The sequence below is a fragment of the Equus asinus genome, chromosome 16 (assembly GCF_041296235.1).
Source record: "Equus asinus isolate D_3611 breed Donkey chromosome 16, EquAss-T2T_v2, whole genome shotgun sequence".
Taxonomy (NCBI): Eukaryota; Metazoa; Chordata; class Mammalia; order Perissodactyla; family Equidae; genus Equus; species Equus asinus.
In genome coordinates, this window is record NC_091805.1 from 650,296 (window position 1) to 672,869 (window position 22,574).

The 22,574-nt window shown below is 46.9% G+C and overlaps 1 long non-coding RNA gene across 2 annotated transcripts in view; it reads right to left on the reverse strand.

Moving 5' to 3' along the window:
* Positions 1-9,951: 9,951 nt before the first annotated feature.
* LOC123277666 (uncharacterized) overlaps positions 9,952-22,574 on the reverse strand; it is a 36,211-nt gene continuing 23,588 nt past the window's right edge. The window contains exons 1-5 of one of the 2 annotated variants that reach the window (XR_006514789.2): positions 15,193-15,330; positions 12,262-12,461; positions 11,059-11,190; positions 10,548-10,752; positions 9,952-10,310 (exon numbers count right to left, since the gene is read on the reverse strand). This is a non-coding gene — a long non-coding RNA (uncharacterized lncRNA). Of the gene's footprint in view, positions 10,311-10,547; positions 10,753-11,058; positions 11,191-12,261; positions 12,462-15,192; positions 15,331-22,574 lie in introns of those variants that run through there. The other variant, XR_011494764.1, reaches the window with a different exon arrangement.

Sequence of the window (22,574 nt, forward strand, 5' to 3'; positions counted from 1 at the left end):
ACAAGTACTTATCTTCTCCAGGCCTCTTTTCTTCATCTTAAACAAAAGCAGGGCTCCCTCGGCCACCACTGTGTAACACGCCCACCCTACACCAACGACGGGACAGGGGAACAGAGCTGCCATGGAGAGACAACCACGACTCGCTCCGGGAGGTGGGTGGTCCTCCTGAGTCCCAGGTACAGGAAAGGGGTGGGCAGGGTCTTCCAGTGAGGAGGGGGCAATGGCTGTGGGGCGGGTGGCCAACAGTGGGGTCGGCACAGCATTTCTGCTCCCAGGAACACAGGGAAGTGAGGCTGGGACACTAACACACAGTCAAGACGGCTCCTGAGGGCCCCCCGGGAGCGGGAGCCGAAAACAGCATGTGGGAGCTGGAACTCAAAACGGGATTTGAGGCAGACCCAGAGATGCAACGGCTCTGGGGTGAAGCAGTGATATTTACAGACGCCGGGTGCCTCTGGCATCAGCCGCGCCAGCAGCACATCGGGAGCCCCTGCAGCAGTGTCCACACCAGGAGTCAGGACCAGGGAGACGAGCTCCCCTGAGGGACAAGCCGAGGTCAGCCGTATGCTCAGGACACCAGAATGAGGATTTAATGTGCTGTGATTCAGGCTGCAGGCTTCAGATCAGACAGCCTCACGTTCATCCGCGCTCTGCTGTTGATCAGGAAGATCGTGTGAACGCTTGGGACCTCAGTTTCCTTCCCTGTACGGTGGAGATGCCTTCTTGGCTGACAAAGACTGGAAGTCACGTGTGTGCCGGGCACAGAGCAGCCACAGTGAGTGGGAGCTCCCACCACCACAAGGAGAAAATGTCACGGGAACAGATCAGAACAGAGACAGATCAGATCAGAGATCGGAGACAAGGAGGATGAAGGGACCTGTGGACCAGAAACTCAAACAGCTCAAGACTGAAGATCAATATTTTCACAGCTCTTTACAATTGGCAGAATTCCTTCCTCACCGTTGTCTCACTGGATCTCCACAACCAAGCTGTTATTAGAGCTCACCCGCTTTACAGATCAGAAAACTGAGATCCAGCAACACTGTGACTACCACACAGCTTACTCATCTCTGACGCCGGGACAGAAGACAACAGCCAGGAATTCATTCTCTCAGGGAACGAGGCTTGAAGACAGGCTCGTCCGCAGGCGGGAAGATCAGAAACTGAGACTGACCCTTAGGGGGTCACTGGCTCTAAGTCTGCTTAAAGGCCTCCTGTGGAGAGCAGAGTTCCTTAAGCTTTATCAGGGTCAGAATCTCCTGGAGCGCTTGTTAAACCACAGGTTAAACTCCTGGATGCCCAGGACTCACTTCTAGAGCTCTGGGTGGGACCTGTGAATCTGCATCTTTACAAGCTTCCAGATGGTGCTCATGCTTCAGGACCACACTTCGGGAACTACAGCCCAGAGTATGGACCCAGGCTTTAGGCCAGGGCTCCTGGGTAGCAGCTGAACCTGCAGCCCGACCGGCTCCCAGGTGCAGGTTCAGACGCCTGGAGAGGCCGACGTAGGAGGTGCGCTCTGCCCTGTTGGAGAAAAGCTGATTGCTCCCTCCCATCAAGCTCTTTTTGACATGCACTCCTAGTTAGACACATTTATTTATATAGAAATTACTCACATATACTACTGTACTAATAATACATTACTTACCCGACTTACTGGTTAAAAATCACAAAATTTTTAAATTTCACAAAAATGTACATCAATGTTCAACTTTCTTCCCACACCCCATGGATTCCCTGGCACTCCCACTTTATGGGCCACTGAACTCACCAAGTCCTGCTCAAAGTGTGTTCCACAAACCGGCAGCATCAGCATCGCCAAGGATCTTGTGAAAGCTTCAAGTTCATGACCCAGCCCAGACTGCTGAACCAGAATCTCGGGGAGGAGGGAATCAGTGTGAACCAGCCCCCACATGAATCTGTGGACAATAGGTGTGAAGCAGCCCCACATGAACCTGTGGACAATAGGTGTGAAGCAGCCCCACATGAACCTGTGGACAATAGGTGTGAACCAGTCCCCCAGGTGAATCTGTGGACAATAGGTGTGAACCAGTCCCCCAGGTGAATCGTGGACAATAGGTATGAACTAGCCCCACATGAATCAGTGGACAATAGGTGTGAACCAGCCCCCCAGGTGAATCCACGGACAATAGGTATGAACTAGCCCCACATGAATCTGTGGACAATAGGTGTGAACCAGTCCCCCAGGTGAATCAGTGGACAATAGGTGTGAACCAGCCCCCCAGGTGAATCCACGGACAATAGGTATGAACTAGCCCCACATGAATCTGTGGACAATAGGTGTGAACCAGTCCCCCAGGTGAATCTGTGGACAATAGGTGTGAACCAGTCCCCCAGGTGAATCCACGGACAATAGGTATGAACTAGCCCCACATGAATCAGTGGACAATAGGTGTGAACCAGCCCCCCAGGTGAATCTGTGGACAATAGGTGTGAACCAGCCCCCCAGGTAAATCTGTGGACAATAGGTGTGAACCAGTCCCCCAGGTGAATCTGTGGACAATAGGTGTGAACCAGCCCCCCAGGTGAATCTGTGGACAATAGGTGTGAACCAGTCCCCCACATGAATCTGTGGACAATAGGTGTGAACCAGCCCCCCAGGTGAATCTGTGGACAATAGGTGTGAACCAGTCCCCCACATGAATCTGTGGAGAATAGGTGTGAACCAGCCCCACATGAATCTGTGGACAATCAGTGTTAACCAGCCCCCCACATGAATCTGTGGACAATTGGTGAGAACCAGCCCCCAACATGAATCTGTGGACACTAGGTGTGACCCAGCCCCAACATGAATCTGTGGACAATAGGTGTGAACCAGCCCCCCAGGTGAATCTGTGGGCAATTTACCGGGAGATCCACTGATGGCACAGTACCCAGATGGGGTCGAGTGCTCTTGGCTCTCAGACAAGGTCTGACGGGACAGAAGTGCAATCACAAGGTACAGCTCAGCTGGAACAAGTCCTTGAACCCCAAGATGCTGGAATCCTCCACTAGAATTAACTTTTTTCAGTAAACAATTTTGAGCCAATGATGATCATATTATTCAGAAATTTAGTATTATTATGGTGCTGTTTCCTTGGCATGACATTGTCAAAGAAAATTACTGATTTCCATGACATTCAAGAAAATCTACCTGATTAGGGGAACTGGGTTCTAAAACCAAGAAAGCCCTGGGAAAATCGAGATGAGTTGGTCGTCTCCCCTGGACTCCTGTAGGACAGTGTCCGATGTCTTTAAGAAGCCACCCTCTTTTCCCCACACCCACTGTCGTCAGGCCCTCTGCAGGAGGTAGGTGTAGACAGAGCAAAGAGCCCTGGACTGGAAGCCTGGTTCTGGCTGCCACGTAGGAGCAGTGTGACAGGTGCCAAGTCAGCTTACCTGTGCACCTCTGTTCATCATCCGCAAAGTGGGGACCAGAATCCCCACCCCCAACTGTCGAGGCCAAGAGAGTTGCTGTTGCAAAGCCACTCTATGCCTCAACGTCTTCTGGGAGTTGACGACACAGCGAGAGCACAGGGCCTACTTCACCCAACACCACGTCGCCACACTGTTTTCTCTCTCTGAGATGATTCCCATCTGTAAAACGGGGATTCAAACTCCTTTCTCACCGAATATTGAGAAGATTAAAAGAGATGTGGTGGTTAAACGGCTGGCGTATTTGGAGCTCCAAAGTGTTAGTTCCCTTCCCCATGATTACAAGGCGTTCAAAGCCTTAATGGTAGCTTTTTGCAGTTAACGCAATGAGTAGCATCATTGTGCTTGCTTCCTGAAGTGAAAAGCCACAGTAACACCCCTCGCAGCTCCCAGGGCCCCTTTGATGCAGCAGGGATGGGAGAGGACGTGGCTGCCACTTGTCATAACCTGGCCAGGAGAGGTGGTCCCGTTCCCCCCATAGAGGAGCGGAGTGAGTGACCAGCTTAGGGAGGCCCGAGGCTGAACTTCATGCATCTGGGAATGCCAAATCTCTAACTTCTGTGCCTGTTTAGTCGTTCTTTCAGTAAATCATATCTGATGTGAACAGATTATTTTTTTCAAATCACCCCAAAAGGTTGCAAAAAAAAATGTACAAGCCCAGCCTGTCCTCACAGGTGGAAAGAAAGTGCCTTTAGTTGAACATCTCTTTTCATGCACGAATTTTGTAACATTTCATTTCTAAAGCATTGTGCCCATTCACTAAGCATTTACTGAGCCAGATACCCCATGTTTTGAGCATCTACTTTGTGCCAGGCTTGGCACATAACACATATGAATAGTTTCCACTCAGCAAGAAGCTCACAGATACAGATAAACACAGAATTACAATCCACGGTCAAAAAAGTATTAACAGCAGCTGGCCCAGTGGCATAGTGTTTAAGTTTTCACACTCTGCTCTGGCAGCCCAGGGTTTGTGGGTTTGGATGCCAGGCATGGACCTACACTGTGCTCATCAAGCCATGCTGTAGAGGCATCTCACATTCAAAAACTAGAGGAAGATGGGCATGAATGTTAGCTTCAATTCTTTCTTGCCCATAGTTTGACTGGGATGTTTTCTTCCAGTTCTCTTGCTGGTTTTCTGTCTCAGATCCAGCTCTGGAATTCCCTATTCTAAGCCTAAAGTCTAGTCCATCAACATCCAGGGGCAGGGACTCTGTTATTCCATGTTTCTGCTCCCAGCCAGCACAGGACCCAGCACAGCACAAACACTCGTTAAATGTTAACAGGGGAAAAGTGAATGAATTGTGTGAGAAAGCCCACCATCACCCACTCAGGAGCCTTTCATATTTCTCTGAGTCTCTACTCCAAAGACTAGATGACCATCAAGGAATCCTGCTGACGACCTGCACCTTCTGGGTGCCCTTCTGCAGCTCAGCTGTGCTCCCAGGATGGCGCGTGGTACTTAACCACTACGTGCACACTGTGAACAGAGAGGGGCAGATAGCGGGCTGGGTAGAAAGAGCCCCAGGCTGCAGTTCAACTCTGAGGAACCCTCCAGAAGCCAGTGGAAGCTTCATTGCAAAGAGAGGCATCCTGGGACCGGCAGAAATGGGATCTAGCTTCTCCCCGGCACACGGCAACTTGTTCTGCAGTTTACAAACTGGCTCAGGAAATCCAGGTTGGAAGGTGCCTTAGAGGTCATCTGGGTGACAGTGTTGAGAAGAACCGTGTGCAGCGACAGAGACCCTCCCTACCTGCCCCGTCCGACACCGCAGCTGCTAACCTCACATAGCTGCGACCACCTGAAAGGTGACTCGTGTGACTGGAGACCTGAACTTTGTCATTTCATTAATTTAAACTTGAACTTGAGTAATCTCATGTGTCTACCAGTTTAGACAGCACAGATCCAGAGACCAATTCTTCTAAGTGAAGAAACAGAGACACAACGGAACATATCCAGACACGTTAGGTAGGGGGTTAAGGAGAGGCCCAGGGCTTGAACCCAGTCTTTTCAGTGCAGCCTTCTTTAAATCAACCACTTCTGAGTCAGGATGTAGGACACAGGACTTCTGTTTAGAAACTCGGGCCTTCGCTTACAAGTGGTTTCTCATATTTAAGGGGCCGCAGACTCTCATCTTTCCTCAAGTGCTTAGCAGCTAATTTCCCACCAAGGTTGTCTCCATCACTATGACAACCCCGGCCCTTCCTCCTTGCTCTTGCCCGTATGTGTGGCTTTGCTCCTCTGACCTCTGGTGCTTGAGAAGTCTTCTGCCTCCTTCACTTCCAAACTCGGGGCTCCTCTATGGTTGCTCAGAGCCCCACGGCCTGCTCTCAGCACCGGACCCAGGTGAGCTGCCGCTGGGAGCCAGAAGTTCCTCTGCTCGGCCGTGACGCAGCCCTCGTGTTAATCCAGCTAAGGCCCCTGCGGATCCAGGGTCTCGGATCCCCTCTAGGGCCTGTTCCTCCTCCCTGATCTAATCCCGCTCCGTCACCTGCAGCCCAGATGGGGAGACCACAAATCCCCAGGAATGCATTCCTAGCAGAGGCCATGTGATTGCTCCAAGGCTTGCCGTTCCTTCCAAGACTTGGAATCCGGCGCCTCCGAGGGCACACACTTCCTCTGGGCCCAAGAGGGCAGAGCGCTTCTCCCAAATCATCTGAAACAGAGGCCTTCGCTGCAGCCAGACAGCTCAAGACAAATCATAACGAAGAGGGCTTTCAGAGCTCCCCCGAGCCTTCCACCCTCTTCACCCCACATCCCCTTCTTTGAATAAAATCATCATCATTTGCAAAACCCCAATAGACATTCTTCTCCTGTGCTGTTTCTCCTGCTTCCCCTTGGATTCTGCGGCTACAGACAGTTACTACATCCAGACCTCTCCGTTCGGTCTTTGCAGCAACGGCATCTTCTGTCGGTTTAACACTGACTTCTCATTCTCTGAAAATGAGCTACAGCATTGGTGCATGAGGCAGTCAGGCCATGGAAAACGGAAAGGATAAGTTGCTCAGAGAAGTTGAGGACTTCGCTTCAAAATGGAAAGTAGGTGCTGGGACTCCACGTAACACAGAGCTCGGCGTGAGCCACGGGCGTGCAGGTGCCGTGCTGGCTCGCTCACTACCCACATTAACCTAGGAAACATGACGAGTGCCCACATTTAGTGACATGATGACTTCCGTTTACTACGCCTGTGGTGCACCCAGGACTGTGCAGGAGCAGCTCTATCTGAAAATCTCCAGAACGTATGAAAATTCACCAGAGGCAGCTCTTTATTTGGTGCACAATTCTGTGCCTTTTGGACACTGGGTGTGACACTGCAGCTCCACTTCCGTGGGACAGAGAACATTACATATGGAGTGACGATACAATCATTTGAACCAGGGCTGTTTTGTAAGTGAAAGAAATCATTCCTATTAACCATCTTGGGATAAGGAAGTCGATGAGGACCGTTCCTGGGAAGAAAGTGTGGTCACCCTCATCTTCCTGGAAGCCCTCGCACATCTCATCCTCCAGGGGTCAGTAGCTGTGAGGCAGGATACCAACCAAGCCAGCCACCACCTAAGTATTGGGTGCTGACTGCCGGCTGGGACTGCATCCCACGGGGCCACCAGTGAGGGACCAGGGTGCGAGGAGACGAAAGAGTAAGTCAGAAAACCTGGGGTACGGTGCTGAGTCTGGGGGCCCACAGAGCTAAGTGACATGGGTTGGGCCAGAGGAAATCATTCAGAGAAGTCTGCCCACACTGGAGGGCATGAAGGTGAGGATCCCAGGTCCTGGCTTCAGTCCCCGCTGGACAGTGAGGACAGTGTGGGCACAGGTGGAGGTGAGAGAGAGCCACAGAAATCTCTGGCTGCCTAGATGCCGCTGCTAGTGTTCCCAGAGGCATTGAGTGCTAGACGGAGGCAGCCTGCATTACAAATAGAACAGGCATCTAGGAAAAAGGGCCTTCACCTTTCCTGGTCACAGAGGGCCCCAGAGGTTAGACATCATTTATCGGGAATGTAGAGGCAAATAGCCATAGCTAATGTGAGAACATTTATTACTTTTCCAGTTTCGCTGAATAAGCCTCTTGAGACTTTGCTAGTGTGAATATATATGGCCCTACTTCGAGAGCAGGTGACTGGGAGCGTGCTAAATTACAAAAGTAAATAAATAATGCCGATACATCTTCAACACACTGGATTTTTGTCTCAGGCTGCCCGCACATATACTGAAAACAGAGTTCCTTTTTAATCATTTAAATGTCAACTTCAGACAGTTACTCCACAGAGAAGAGAACACACGTCCCTCAGAAGCCCAGGCCCCTGGACGTTCTTTCTGGGATCCAGTGACTTTTACTAGATGTTTAAGAAGGAAGACCATGTGGGAAGCAGAGCCACATCCCTACACAACACTTAAGAGGAAGAGCGAGGAGACCGAGGCCAGAGACGCAGCTGAGGCTGCAGAGGCAGTTCTCTCAGAGAGGGGTGAAAGCTTAGCTCTCCTGACCGACAGGGTTCAGGACAGATGGACAGCACAGAATTGGTGCGGCGTGAGGATTTCATGTCAATTAGACCCAAACGTCTACCTTGGTTCCACTTCTAACTCTGGGACCCCAAATAAGGCCCTCTCCAATGAGTATCCTAATGTCTGCCTCATAACATGGCTTCATCAAGGAAAACATGAGACTGTATTGGTAAATTGCCAAGTACCTCACCTAGGATGCACTGGGTTCCCAGCAGAGCTAGCTCCCTGCCCCACCCCAGTGATTGTTAGGGTCTAGTCAAACAATGTGAATCTCCCCCATCCCCAACTATTGTCCATTCGTAGGTGAATACCCAATAGTAGTTCTCAAACTCTTTTGACATAAGAATCACTTGATCAAGAGAAATGAGAAGACAAGTCACAAATTAGGAGAAAATATTTGCAAAAGACACATCTGATATAGAACTGATGCAAAATATACAAAGAACTCTTAAAACTCAACAACAAGAAAACAAACAACCTAAATTAAAAAATGGACCAAAGACCTTAACAGATACCTCAGCAAAGAAGATATGCAGATGGCAAGTAAGCATATGAAAAGGTGCTCCACCTCATACATCATTGAGAAAATGCAAATTAAGACAACTTTAAGATACCACTACGCACCTATTAGAATGGCCAAAACTCAAGACAGTGACACCACCAAATGCTGACAAGGATGTGGAGCAATAAGGACTCTCATTTATTGCTGGTGGGAATGCAAAATGGTACAGCCACTTTGGAAGACAGCTTGGCTGTTTCTTACAAAACTAAACATACTCTTATCATATGATCCAGCAATCATGTTCGTTGGTATTTAACCAAAGGAGATGAAAACTTATGTCCACACAAAAACCTGAACACAGATGTTGATAGCAGCTGTATTCATAATTGCTAAAACTTGGAAGCAACCAAGACATCCTTCAGTAGGCGAATGGATAAATAAATTGTGGTACACCAGATAAGGGAATATTATTCAGAGTTAAAAAGAAATGAGCAGGGACAGGCCTGGTGGCTTAGTGCTTAAGTTCGCATGCTCTACTTCAGCAACCCAAGGTTCATGAGTTTGGATCCCAGGCATGGACCTACACACTGCTCATCAAGCCATGCTGTGGCAGCATGCCACATACAAAATAGAGGAGGACTGGCACAGATGTTAGCTCAGGACCAATATTCCTCACCAAAAAAATTTTTAAAAGATAGGAAAGAAATGAGCTATGAAGTTATAAGAAGACATGGAGGAACCTGGAATGCCTATTACTAAGTGAAAGAAGCCAATCTGAAAAGGCCACACACTGTATGATTCCAACTCTATGACATTCTGGAAAAGGCACAACTATGGAGACAGTGAAAAGATCAGTGGTTGCCAGGGATGTGGGGGGTTGGGGGGAGGGATGAAGAGGCAGAGCACAGAGCATTTTTAGGGCAGTGAAACTATTCTGTATGATACCATAATGGTAGATACACATCATCAGACATTTGTCCCAACCCACAGAATGTGCAACACCAAGAGTGAACCCTAAGGTACACTATGGACTTTGGGTGAGAATGACGTGTCAGTGCAGGTTCACCAGTTGTAACAGATGTCCCACTCTGGTGGGGATGATGATAAAGGAGGAGGCTGTGCATGTGGGGGAGCAGGGGGTATATGGGAAATCTCTGTACCTTCCTCTCAATTTTGCTGTGAACCTAAAACTGCTCTAAAAAAATAATAAAGTCTTAATGAAAAGAAAAATCACCTGAAGCATTTGTTGGAAATGCAGATTCAGCAGGACTGGAGGGCAGCCCGGGAATCTACTTTACGAGGCCTTTCTTCCTCCCCACCACCCTCCCCCTCCCACTCAGATGCAACTGGACTACAGACCACACTTGGGAAAACGCTAATAGAGAGAAATCATTTTGATGCACGATCCCAGTAGCCCCTAAACTGCTCTGTGCTTCAGACTAAAATATGAAGAAAATTCAGACTAAAAATTTAGGAGTACCTCACCCCAAGAGACAATAATTCCGTGAGTGGGGTCTGACATTTGTATTTTAATAAGTTCGCTGGTGGTTCTAACATTTAACAGGGCTTGGGAATCACTGCTTTATCGCTGCTGCAGGGTTGTGATCCCACCCACTCTGATTCCAGCGGCTCACTTGCATTAACCCATTCAAAGGCATCCTGCACTGGATGCCTGCAAGAGGGGAAGGTCTTGCTATCTAACACTCCAGTCGGGGGCTTCATGCAAAGGTATTGCTCACAGGGGTTTGCAATGACTTTGTCTCCACAGCCAGTTGGAGTTTGAGGCCGGTCTTCATTTCTGTTTGTTTTTAAATAAACACACTGTGAGGTGATAGCAAAGTTCTTCAAGGCAGATGTGTTAACTTCATCCTGGAGGGAAGTTGAAAAGAAAGAGGCAAATGAGGCTCACAGATGGCAACGTGGTTTTTAGAGACGGCGGGGATGGTGGAGCGGACAATCCTCCAATAAGCACAACGGCCATCGTGTCCATTTCACACCCAGACCGCTGAATGTAGCCCACCTCCCAGATGCCGCACTGATTAGCTCCAGGAAGGCCAACAAAACGCTAATGTGGGCCCCACAGACACGTCTGTGATCGCCCCTCACCTGCTCTCCACCTGCTGGTCTCCATCGGTCTCTACGGTTCTCCCAGTCTTGGAATCATAGCCAGTTTCCAAGTGTACACAGAGTTCTTTTACTTATTACACCCAACTTCCTGCTCAAATCTGGCCAATGTGCCAAGTTGCCAAGACTTTCATCTTTGCGTGAGAAAGTTCTTCCTGTAGCCCCAGGTGAACGCCAGTCACAGAGGCTAAGAGAGAGGCAGGGAGACCATTTAATGGCATTCCAATAAAACGACTGATCACAAAAGTTTCTGCTGTGCAGATAACCAGCAGTGCGTTCCAGGAACACACTGCAACCCCTCATCGCTGCACACATCCCCACAAATTCCCGTTGTTGAAAATAATCAAAAGCTTCTTTCTACATTTGCTTATTAAATTGTTGAGAAGTTTTCATATTTCTATTGAACAAGAATCCCAAAGTATTGACTTTTAACTCTACTTCGCAGGCATGCCTGGAGAATAGGACAAGAAATCGATTTGCTAAAGTCACCAACCTGTGAAATTTCTGTTTCTCTAACACACTCCGGGTCAATCCTTCGGGTTCTCCATTAAGGAAAGGTGACCCCTTCCAAGGACAGCTCCATTTCGTTTAGGCTGTTGGCCTTCGCAGTGTGTGTTATGGTTTCCTGTGGATATTTACTTACTCTCAATGACCTCCATCTGCAAGAAGCTATATCGCCAAAGTGTCCCACCCCTGGTAAGTCATTTGTTTGACTTAAGCTTTTTTCTTAGATCCCTTTAAGGAACTCCTAAAAGACATAGTCAGAAGCAATTCATTATTAAACATTTACTATGTGCCTGATATAACAGATATGATATTAAACCAATGTATTTCTCATTCCCCTATAAATCACTTTTGCCCTGGGAATCACATTCTCCGACAGCCTCCTACAATTAAGGCCAAGCAAGAAAGATCAGCCCAGGAAAGAGGGAGCAAAATACAGACACATGGATCTTTTGCCAACTCAAAGCTCACTCTCCTGAATCGTTAGCAAGTTCCTTATCTTAAAAGCCAGGATGTGTGAGAAGAAAAAAATTCTAAATTATAATAGTGCCCTTTACATGTGCTAAAATCCAGGCTGACCTACATAGAAAGTGCTATCTGTTCATTTTTAAGATAGTAACACCTCGTATTGATTGTTCTTTTTATGACAGGCACTGTTTTGCACTTATTAACTCCATTCAACCTTGTAATAGTCTCCATCTCATTTGTTCACCAATGTGCCCCAAGCTCCTAGGACAAAGCCTGGTATATAGTAGGCACTTAATAAATGTGTGTCAAGTGCATGGACGACTTTATGGGATGTGTGCTATTATCCACATCCTGCAGATGAGGACAGAGGCAAAGAGCAGTTAGGTATATTTTCCAAAGTTTTACAGTCAGCAGTCAGACTAGGATTCAGGATAAGGAAACATCTCCATAAACATCGAGTGAGTTGCTCCAAGTTATTAAAGGCAGAACAGCTCTAGGCTCCCTCCTTTCAGTCCTGTGCAGCCTTCATAGGACTGGCAGGCAATACAAATAAATTATATGTCAGGTCCATGTATATGTAATTTGTAGGTATATACACACACGTATATAGCACCTGACACATAATTGGCATCCATGACACGCCAGCAGCTTTTCTTTCAGACTCATCCTAAAAACAAGCAAAATTGTAGGTGTGAAAAAGTGCTTTGAAAGATGTGAAACTCACTCATTCAAGATGTCGTAAAAATAACCACGAACATTTTTAACAGTACCGCCTGGGGCCAGCCCCACGGGCCGGGATCTGTCTTCTTCACGCCTGATACCCACTGCCAGCTGCGTCCCGCCCTGAGTTTTGAACGATAGGCAGGCTCTCCTCACATCTGTCAAAGGAACCCTACTGGTGTCTGACCGAACGTCGCCAGCTGGCTGGAAAGGGAAGAAACTTCTATTGATCATGAGTTTTCTGTTTCAGCTACTATACTATTTATTCATTGATTTAACATCAAATATCTATTGAACACCTACCATGTGCCAGACATGGTGCCAAACAACTGGGAGACCCCTGAGAGCGACTTCAGTGCCCCCACAGTTTATTGCATTCGATCCCATGAACATCTCCTTAGACGGATCCTCTTGTTACCATCCCCATGTTGCAGATGAGGAGATGAGGCCAAACAAGGCTAAGTAACTTGTTAGGGGCACACAGCTCCATGACGGGGCGGGATTTAAACATGCAGTTGACTCCAGAGTCAATGTGAAGAGAACTCAGAGAAACGTGAAGTCTCTCCTCTGTCGATTTTTGTCCCATTTTGCCTACTTCGACTGCTCCCTGACATACAACTCTCGGCTCTTCCTATTCCGAAGCCATGGAAAAACTTTCTGAGAAGTTGTGACAAGAAGTAAGTGCAAGTCAGAACAGGACGTGCTTGACCCCACCCCCTCAGTTCTTCTCCAGTCTCTGCCATGGGAGCAGTCTCTGACCTGTCTCACCTCCTTGGCCAAGAGCAAGAAAGATGCACCAAAGGGAGCAAACACCTCAGGGCCCGGAGCCCCCAGGATAGAGACGGGCCAGTGGCCAAATAACTCCCTCCTATAAGCAGTCCTCAAAATTCGTACTTTTCTGTAGTTCCTAAGGGTGTAAAATTCCATATAGCTCCAACTTACTAATAAGTTATCTACTGAGTGAGATATTAAAGGTTATAAAATTTATTATTATAAACTAAAATTAGAGTCTCCCAAGGATGTGGATTCCATTTTCTGCTAAGAAGGCTGACTTCCTCAAAACGTCCCGTTATGTTGCACAGTCCCTACTGTGGAGCGTAGGATCACCGGCACTTTACGGCAAGGACCCACGGTGACCACTGCATCACCAGCACTGCTCTGGGTGGACACTGGCTTCTTTCTGCCATTCTTGCTTGTAATGATCATTTCCTGTTACTTTAGCAGCAATATCAACTTAAGTTGTTGTGGGGTGTTTGGTTAACCGTGCAGTAGATATTGATGGGTTATCTAATAGTCTAACGCTAGACTTTGACATCATACACTCTGGTTCAAATATGCATCACCTGTATTTCACTGATAAAGCAAATTTATACATAATCACAATTTTTTAATGTATGGTAATGCTTGATTGGTGTTGCCTGTGAATTTGAGCCATTCAAAGTTGGTATAACAGCATTATGCTTCTGGTATGGCTAAAACAGCTCCAGCTGAGCCAGCCATCCCACAGATAATGCCACGCTCTAAACAAAACACGAACAAATACCTGAAGTTACTGGAAAGTAAAAGAGCAGAGAGATTCGGAGAGAAGGGAAGAGCAGGGTGAGTTTCACTGTTTTAAAGACTTAACCCTGAGAGCAGGCCACAGCTGGCACCACTAAATAGCTAAAACTCCAGTAGAAAAGCTGCTCTTTCTGTCCTGAAAACTAGGTAACAGAATTCACTGTAACCAACACTGCTGGAAAGCAAGTGGGGGAGGTCTCAAAAAGGAGAGAAAAAGAGTAGGAAGCCCCAAATTCTGCACACAAACTCTGTCCAAACCCCTGTCCCACCTCTGAATCATGCACACATGGAGCAGATTATTAGAAACTAAAATCAAAATAACAGAGCTGAAATAAAACCTGAAAATCTTCCAAAGGGACAAATTTTTCTGTCTGAACTCAGTCAAGTTAACATTCTGTCAGAACGAAAAATGAACACTCTTCAGAGACGTATACAGAATCCAGAACCTGCACAATGTTACAGTAACACTGTCCCACACACAGTCCAAAATCACTCAACAAACAAGAAACAGGAAACTGTAATCCATTCTCACAAGAAACTATAATCAACAGAAACCAACCTCAAAATGATTGAGAATTCGGAATTAGCAAGAAGGGACTTTAAACAATTATTATAACTGTGTCCAATGATGTAAAAGAAAATATGGTCATAATGAATAAAAAATACAAAATCTCAGAAAGTTAATAGAAAATATTAAAAAGCAAAAAGAAATCCTAGAACTGAAAATACAATATTTAAAATTTCACTGTATGGACTTGACAGCAGAGTGAATATAGTACAGTCAGCCAACTTGAAAATAAATAGAAAATATATCATCTGAAAAAGAAGAGATAAAAGAAGGAAAAAAAATAAACAAAGCCTTGGGGACCCATAGGACCACATCAAATTGTGTGATGTGCATGTAATTAGAGCTGCGGGAGGAGACAACAGAAGCAGAGAAAATAATGAGCAAAATTTCCCCGACTTTCATGAAAAATGTAAGTTTACAAAGTCAAGAAACTCAATAAACTCCAAGGAGAATAAAATGAAGAAAATCCCACCTAAGCAAATCATAGTTAACCTACTGATAACCAAAATAAGATCATTTTGAAAGCAACTGAAGAGAAAGGACACATGATACCTAACAGAAGAGCAGCTCAGATGAGTTCTGACTTCTCATCAGAAGTCGTGGAGGCGGAAGCCTGGGTACCAACATCTTCAAAGTGCTGAAAGAAACTGTCAGCCCAGAATTCTAACCCAGCCAAAATATCCTTTAAGAATGAAGATGAAATAGACATTTTTAGATAAAATAAAAATAAAAGAATTTTTCACCTTATAAGAGAGTCTCAAAAAAATTCTTTACGGGTTGGCCCTGTGGCCGAGTGGTTAAGTTCACCTGCTCCGCTTTGGTGGGCCAGCGTTTCGCAGGTTCGGATCCTGGGTGCGGACATGGCACCACTCATCAGGCCACGCTGAGGCAGTGTCCCACGGAGCACAACCAGAGGGACCTACAACTAGAATGTACAACTATGTACTGGGGGGTTTGGGGAGAAGAAGAAGAAGAAAAACAAAAAAGAAGATTGTCAACAGATGTTATCTCAGGTACCAATCTTTAAAAAAAATTAAATTCTTTAGACCAAAGGCAAGCAATAAAACAGAAACTCAGATCTTCAGGAAAGATGACTATCACTGGAAATATTAAATTCCTGAGTAAATATAAAAGATTGTCTTCCTCTTAACTTCTATGACTATCTAAAGCAAAAATTAAAATATTGTTTTGTGGGAACTATGAAATATATACGAAAACCACAGCCTACTGGGAAGCAGTGGGAGGCATGGACCTACATAGTTATGCTGTTTTTACGTTTTGCATGAAGGTAAAATACTGTTAACATTAAAATTAAGGAGTTTGTTTTAATCTCTAGAGCAGCCACTAAAAATATAATGCAAAGAGCTATAACAAAAAAGTCGAGATAAATTAAAATTGAATTCTAAAACAACAGTCAAAGAACCCAAAAGAAAATAAGAGAAACAGAGAAACAAAATATCAGAGGGAACCAACAGAAAAGAAATAACAAAGCTTAATAAACACAATTATTGAGTTATTTTGAGGTCATTGAGCACTGTTCTATAATATTAAAAAATGCATACAAGTTCATATTTTTCACTAGAAATTACAACCTTTCTTTTGCACATTCCTCTCAGATTATGTATTAGCATTAAAATCTCCGAGTTGAGAAGTGGGAATGTGTGGAGTAAATGGTCCACAGCTAAGACATTCATAGTCACTGCCTTAAAGATATTCAAAAAGTTCTGTATGTGACAGCCCTGAGTATAATTTTGAGTCCAACACCATTTCTTCAATTTTTTCTTCCATTTCGTTTACCCCAGTTTTCCCATACTCCATCTTTTGCCCATAATATTCTCCCTTCCTGGAATATCCTCATCTCTTTCCTCTTAATCTCCTTATCTTTAATGTCTCCCTATCAATTGCCCTCTTATTCCCTCCACTTCATTCTACACAGCAGCCAGACCAATACTGTCAAAAAAAACAAGGATCTTTCATTCCACAAATATTTACTGAGTTAATACTATGTGCAATGCTTTAATGCTGGGTTCCTGGTACATGGCAATGAACAAAATAGATTTTGTCTTTTTCACAAAAGCAGTAGGAAATCATTAAGGTATCTGAGCAGGGAAGTAACGTGACAAGACTCGCATTTACAAACGCTCTGTCTGTGAAGAGTAGACTGGAGGGCAGTGTGAACGGCTGATGAAGAGGACAGGCCTGTTCTGCGATTCGGGAGAGAGGAGAAGGGCGCTTGGACGTGGCTCACAAGACTGAAAGTGGAGATGCTTCTCTGACATTATGGATCTGAAAATATTTTAGAAGGAAACTGGCAGGACTTGGTGGTGCGTTGGTTATAGGGGGTGAAGGAGAGGGAGGTTTCACGAATGGTTCCTGGTTGTCTTTTGTGGACGGCCTGCTGAAGAGGGTGCCATTGGCTGAGCTGGAGGAGAAGGGCAAAAACAAAGATCCTGAGTTCGTCTGGGGATATTTTAAGTTGCAATGATGCTAAATTCTCCAACTGGAGCTGTCTTTCATTCAGTGCAGTATCCAGTACCCAATACAGTGCATATGTCAAAATAAAAATTCAATACGTGTTGTTAGCTGACTCACCTGGAATCAGAGGAAAGGAATAATCATTTAGTAAGTGTTGACTTCGCCAGGCATTCCGACAGACATTTTATTCCCATCATCTCATTTAATCCACAGGGAGAGCTCAGCTTTAATAGTCTGATTCCAATTTTACAGATTAGGGAACAAACTCAACAAGACAAGAAAATCACAGAACCAAGATTAGAACTCAGATCCACCTATTTACACATCCCTTGCAAAGTCCGTGTTCTTGGCCCCCTTCCCAACCACCACCATCTAATGTTTATTTTATGGAAAATAAAGCAGCTTCTTTCCCTACATCTTAGAAAATCTCTCCTTCTTTCTTCCCCATACTCATTTATCTTCTCCCACTAAGGTCTGGATACTTCAGAACGAAATTCAGCAATCTCTCCTTTGCTTCTACTCAAGATTAAGAGAAGGGAATCTGCTGCCTTCTCCACCAGCACTTCACTGTGGAAAAATAAAAACAGAAAAATGGAAAAGGCTCCCACTGCTACAAGATTATGGATGCACTCATATCGTGTGTATTTTTCAAAAATTTCAAGGAAGCTGAAATCTGATTTAATCTATGACATGATTGTACTAAATTACTTAACCACATCAAAGCATCGATGGCCTCACACTCTGGGAAGAGGCATTGTAAAATGGTTTTCAAATATATAATGCAGTCTCTCAGGTGCTTGAGACAGCGACGCCCATCTCTGAATATAAAGCTTCCTTACCCTCTGAGATCAAAACAACAGAGCCATTATTTGAGAGGCTGGATGAAATACCAGAGCCATTTCTTATTAGCTTCAGTCATTAAAGAGACTTTAGTAGCCGGGCTATTTATGCATTTTTTTTCCTTCCTTTAAAAAAAGGCAATCTTAATGGAATGAAAGGGCGGAAGATTTTGAAGATCAAGATTACGGGTAAATTTCCCACTAATTACAATGTCTTCTGCTTTCAGAAAAGAAAACTCAAACCAGTTTTCCAATTCCCCCCTCCAGCTCATGCTAAACATTTAAGAAAGCAAAAAGAGATGTTAAGCATCTTGTCCTTCCCTACCAGTCGGGAAAATTACCACTGCAAGCACCAGTGAGAGGTATCCTTCTGGAATGTCGAGTGCACTTTCCCACAGCAGTAAGACTGTGAGCACAAGCTGAATTCCCAGTAGGACCCTCCGAAGCCCTCAGCCGATGACAGTGTTGTAGGAGAGCAGTGCTTCGGCATGCAGGCAAGACCCTAGGAATCTCAGAAACATCAGAAACACGTCTCATCTCCCTCTCTCTCCTGGAAGCAAACATTTTGAAAGCCGTACGATAGTGGGAATTCAGGCGTTGTACGAAGAAAAGAATATCCGAGAAGGCAGCGTTGCATAATCTTAGCAGCACAGGCTCGCGGGCCAAATGACCCGGGCCTGCTCCTGTCTCCAAGCACTTCCCAGCTCCCAACATTGGACAAGGCACGTCTTTGTTCTGTGCCTTGGTTTCCACATCTCCACAATAGGAATTTAGGTAGTAACCTTATTAAATAAGTTATTGCTTTAAAAGAACAGCTCCAGGTACAAGTAAGTACTCAATAAATGTCAACTATTATTGGTAATCTACTACATATTTTATCTCATTTAGTCCTTGATATGACCCCTCAAGATAAATATATTCATCTTCCATTTATAGATGAGAAAGTGAAGCCTACAGAAGTTCAGAGATTTGCTCAGGGAAAGTTATAAAAGATCATTTTTAAAAGGTAGAGCCAGATGTCTAATCCACTTCTGATTCGCAGATCCCAGGCTCTGGACTGTCTGGCCACAGTGCACACCTGTGCAGTGCAGGCTCTGGAGGAAGGCCCCTCTGCGGACGCCCCCTGCCCTTCGCCGGTTCCTCAGCCACTGCCCCGCAGAGGACAAGACTGACGATGGCTCAAACTCTTTCTCCCTGTCCAGGGCCCACGGAGGGGAGTCTGCCCAGCTCCCTGCCGGCACGGGCCACGCTTCCCTGGATATCTGACCTTTAAATCAGATATTCAGTGGTCCAGGAAGCCCTGTGTTTTGAATTTCGATTGTGGCTTTCTGGCGAATCCATGAGTGTGAACTCTGTGAAAACGCCACAGGCCTGTGGAAGTCCTTGTGGGTGTAATTAGTGAGCGAAGTGAAAGTGACTGACCATTTACAGTCAGAGTCACAGCTAACGGAAGTGTTCCAGGAACGACGAAGCCAACACCCAGGGAGGGCTGGGACCCACAAGGCCAACTGGACGGAGGGACACTCTCCAGAAACCAGCTGTGCCCGAACTAAGACGGTGTTCTCCTCACAGGCCTGACACAGGCTTGGTCCCAGTTCTTTCCCGTTCAAAGACATCAGAGACGGAGCTGAAGAAAACAGAGCGCAGACAGACGGGTGAGGAACAAAGTCCTCAGGCCTAGAGAACAGGTCTGGTGGCAGTGGCTTTCCTCAGGGAGGAGATGGGACCAGAGACATTTGCCTTCACGTCACCTCAATTTCTGCAAGCGTCCCACACACCCGAAACCTTCTCAATTATCTTAGAAACGTGTTTTGATTATGAGGAAGTTTCCTTTAAGGGATTATGGGATCCCCAGACTGGAAAGGGGTCGACCTTGTGGAGCACCTGCCATGTGTCCAACATTGCGCTCTCACCGAGAATCCTGCCGGCAGCCCTGGATCCGTGACTCCATCCCAGCCGAGGCTCAGAGCTGAGGGATGCCCAGAGGCACAGGGCCGGGCAGGGGCTGCCCCGCCCACTGCAGAGAGCTGCTCACTCAGGTCCCGACCCCCTCTGACGTCATCCTGTCCCGCCTCCATCACTCCCTGGACATCATCTCCACTGGCTGGCTTCTCAGTCTTCATTTGAAGACTTCGTACAGAAGGAATCTCACTACTGCTGGGTTTTAGTGTGGTAAAATACAAATAGCATAAAATTCGTCATTTTAACCATTTTACAACATAGAATTCAGTGGCATTTAGCACATTCACAAGGCTGTACAACAACCTTGTTACCACGATCTAGTCACAGAAAATTTTCATCTCCCCAAGGAAACCCCACACCCACTAAGTGGTCATCCCCGTTCCACCTTCCGCACAGCTGCCGATCAGCTCTCTGTCCCTGGGGAAGCAGAAGATTTCACTCTACCAGCTTCACAAAAGCCTGAAGCCCCTCCATTGAGGAGACGGAACCCACTCAGTGGCTTAAACACGGGAAGTTTGGTATAAAGAACTGTGAGCTACGATAAGAGCGTAAGATATAAGGAAACTCTGTGTGGAACCCAAGGGCCAAGGAAGGGCAGGCCTGGAGGGGCCAGACCTCACAGGAGAAGACGTGGTCCGGCCATGGAATTGCAGGGGTCACTGGTTCAGCCAAGCCAGAGTCAGTCTGGGGTTGCTGGCAAGCTATAGGCCACCTTCCAGGGAGCAGGCAAAGAAGCAGTTAGCATCCAGTGGTGTAGACACGCAGTAGGGAGCTGGGGACCTTTGGGGGCAGGAAGCCTCCACAGTGCATGGGCTTGCAAGTGGAACACTTCCCACTCTGTGACCCTAAGGACCGCGGGTGCCACTTGCATACCCGTGGGGATTTGCAGAGGGAGTCCCCAGGTGGCTGCGTGCAGGCCCGCCCGGGGCTCGCTGAGGGAGCTAGGCAGACGGCTGGCCACGTGGGGCTCTGGCTTCCACAACAAGAGGGCAGCCAGACCAAGGTTGCAAGGCCACCACACATCCAGGCCGGAAACTGCAGGAAACTTCATTCTCCTGCAGTGTCCCTCCAGCACCCTCTGAGGAAGCTGAACGTCACGCTCACTTTTAAGGAGAAGGACTTCAGGAAACGGTGTTGTTTGTTACGGAGCATGTACTGAAAGCTGCATTTGGAGCTGAGAGGTGATGAGTGATAACTGATATAGTCCAAAGAAAACCCTGGACCTTGCCTCTCAACACCGCACCCCCCTAATCTAACCACGTCCACGGTGTCTCTGCTAACACACTCCCATCTCTCAACAGAGACTCAGACCCTCTGTGCCACGGTGCTCTCCTGAGCTCCGCATGACCCTATGCTGTCCCACAACAGTGAGCTTCGTCACTCTCCGGTGCAGAAGCTTGACTCATACACAGGTGCTCACAGTACCAACCCCAGGACGACCCCCCCCATCCTCCCCAGTGCCTGAAATCTCTTCTTAGCAGTTCTTTCCATTGGTACAGGTGTTTACTCTTCCAAAGGTCAAATATCTGTGTCCTGGGAGAAGTGGGCAAGTAGAGAGCTACGTTGTTGAGGACACGCCCTGTGCCAGGGATTTCACATGGACTGTCCCTCTTTGTCCCCAGAATAACACGGTGGGGTGAGCAGGACCAGCCCCACTTTACATAGGAGGAACCAACACCCAAGGCTTAGAGAAGGAAGTGGCAGAATTAAGGCGTAAGCTCGGGGCCGCCTAATCTCCAGGCAGGAGTCCCTTTGACGGCTTCACTGAAAAGAGAACATTTAGTTTACGTTTAACTGTTTTCTGAGAGTGAGAGCTCGTAAATCCACATTTGACCCGATCCATCAGGAACTTCCCTGTTAGGAAGAGCTGCCCACAGCGAAGGCGTTCCCAAAATGAAACGGCTGCCTCAGGGGTGGGGATCTCCCCGGCTCAGGACCACCTCGGCTGCCAAAGGGCCTCTGGTCTGTCCTGAGTGGAGATGCCCAGTCCCTACTGGCCCCCCCCCCCCACAACATGCCAAAGATGCCCATCCCCCCATGGTATTCCTAAACCATTCCCTAGAAGCAGGAAGGACAGAACCGATAAGAAAAGTCGTGTTTATTTTGCCACTTTCCCCAAAGGCAAGGGCATTGCAGGCAGTGGAGAGTAAGAGGGAAACTAAGCTATAAAGAAATATTTGACAGTGTTTCCTTAATCGTGGTCTACATCTGCTGATCCAGCCAAAAGCGAGGGGGCAGAGGTGATCTTTGCTATGCCACAGTGAATAATGCAATCATATTTTTGATACCAAACTACATTTAACTGCCATATAAATCCTGCCTGCCTCCATACCACACCTCATTATCTCGCTGGAAATGCGCAACTTCTGGAAAGTCAGTGGTCAGACCTGGGCCTCGGAAGCTGCTGTGGAGACCCAAGCTGAGGGTCAGACGCTTGCAGCACCAGCAGCTGGGCTCCCTGAGTGCACAGAGGAGCTTGGCCAGTGTCCTTGACATGAACTTGCTGTGGGACATTGAGCAACACACTCCGCCTCTCTGGGACCCAGTTTTTCATCTTTAAAATGGGAGGAGGGGGTATCATTACTCCCCTTTTGCAAATGAGGAAAGTCAGGTGCAGAGAAGCTAGAAATTTGCTCAAGGTCAAAGTCAAATATCCAGTCAAGGGAATCGGGACATCAGACCCAGGTCTGCCACCTGGCCTCACGAGCACGCTCTTGCACGCAGGAAAAGCTCTGCGCTGTGACCCTGGGGTACCTGGCTGGAACTACTGGTTTCAAAACCCCTTCACAATAGCGTATTGTTGACAAGCCAGACAGCCCGGGTTCCCACAGGGGGAAACTGTGAAGAAGCACCATTATGAATGTTCAAGCTTGATTTTGGGGATTGAGGGGCAGCAGAGGTGATGGGGACAGG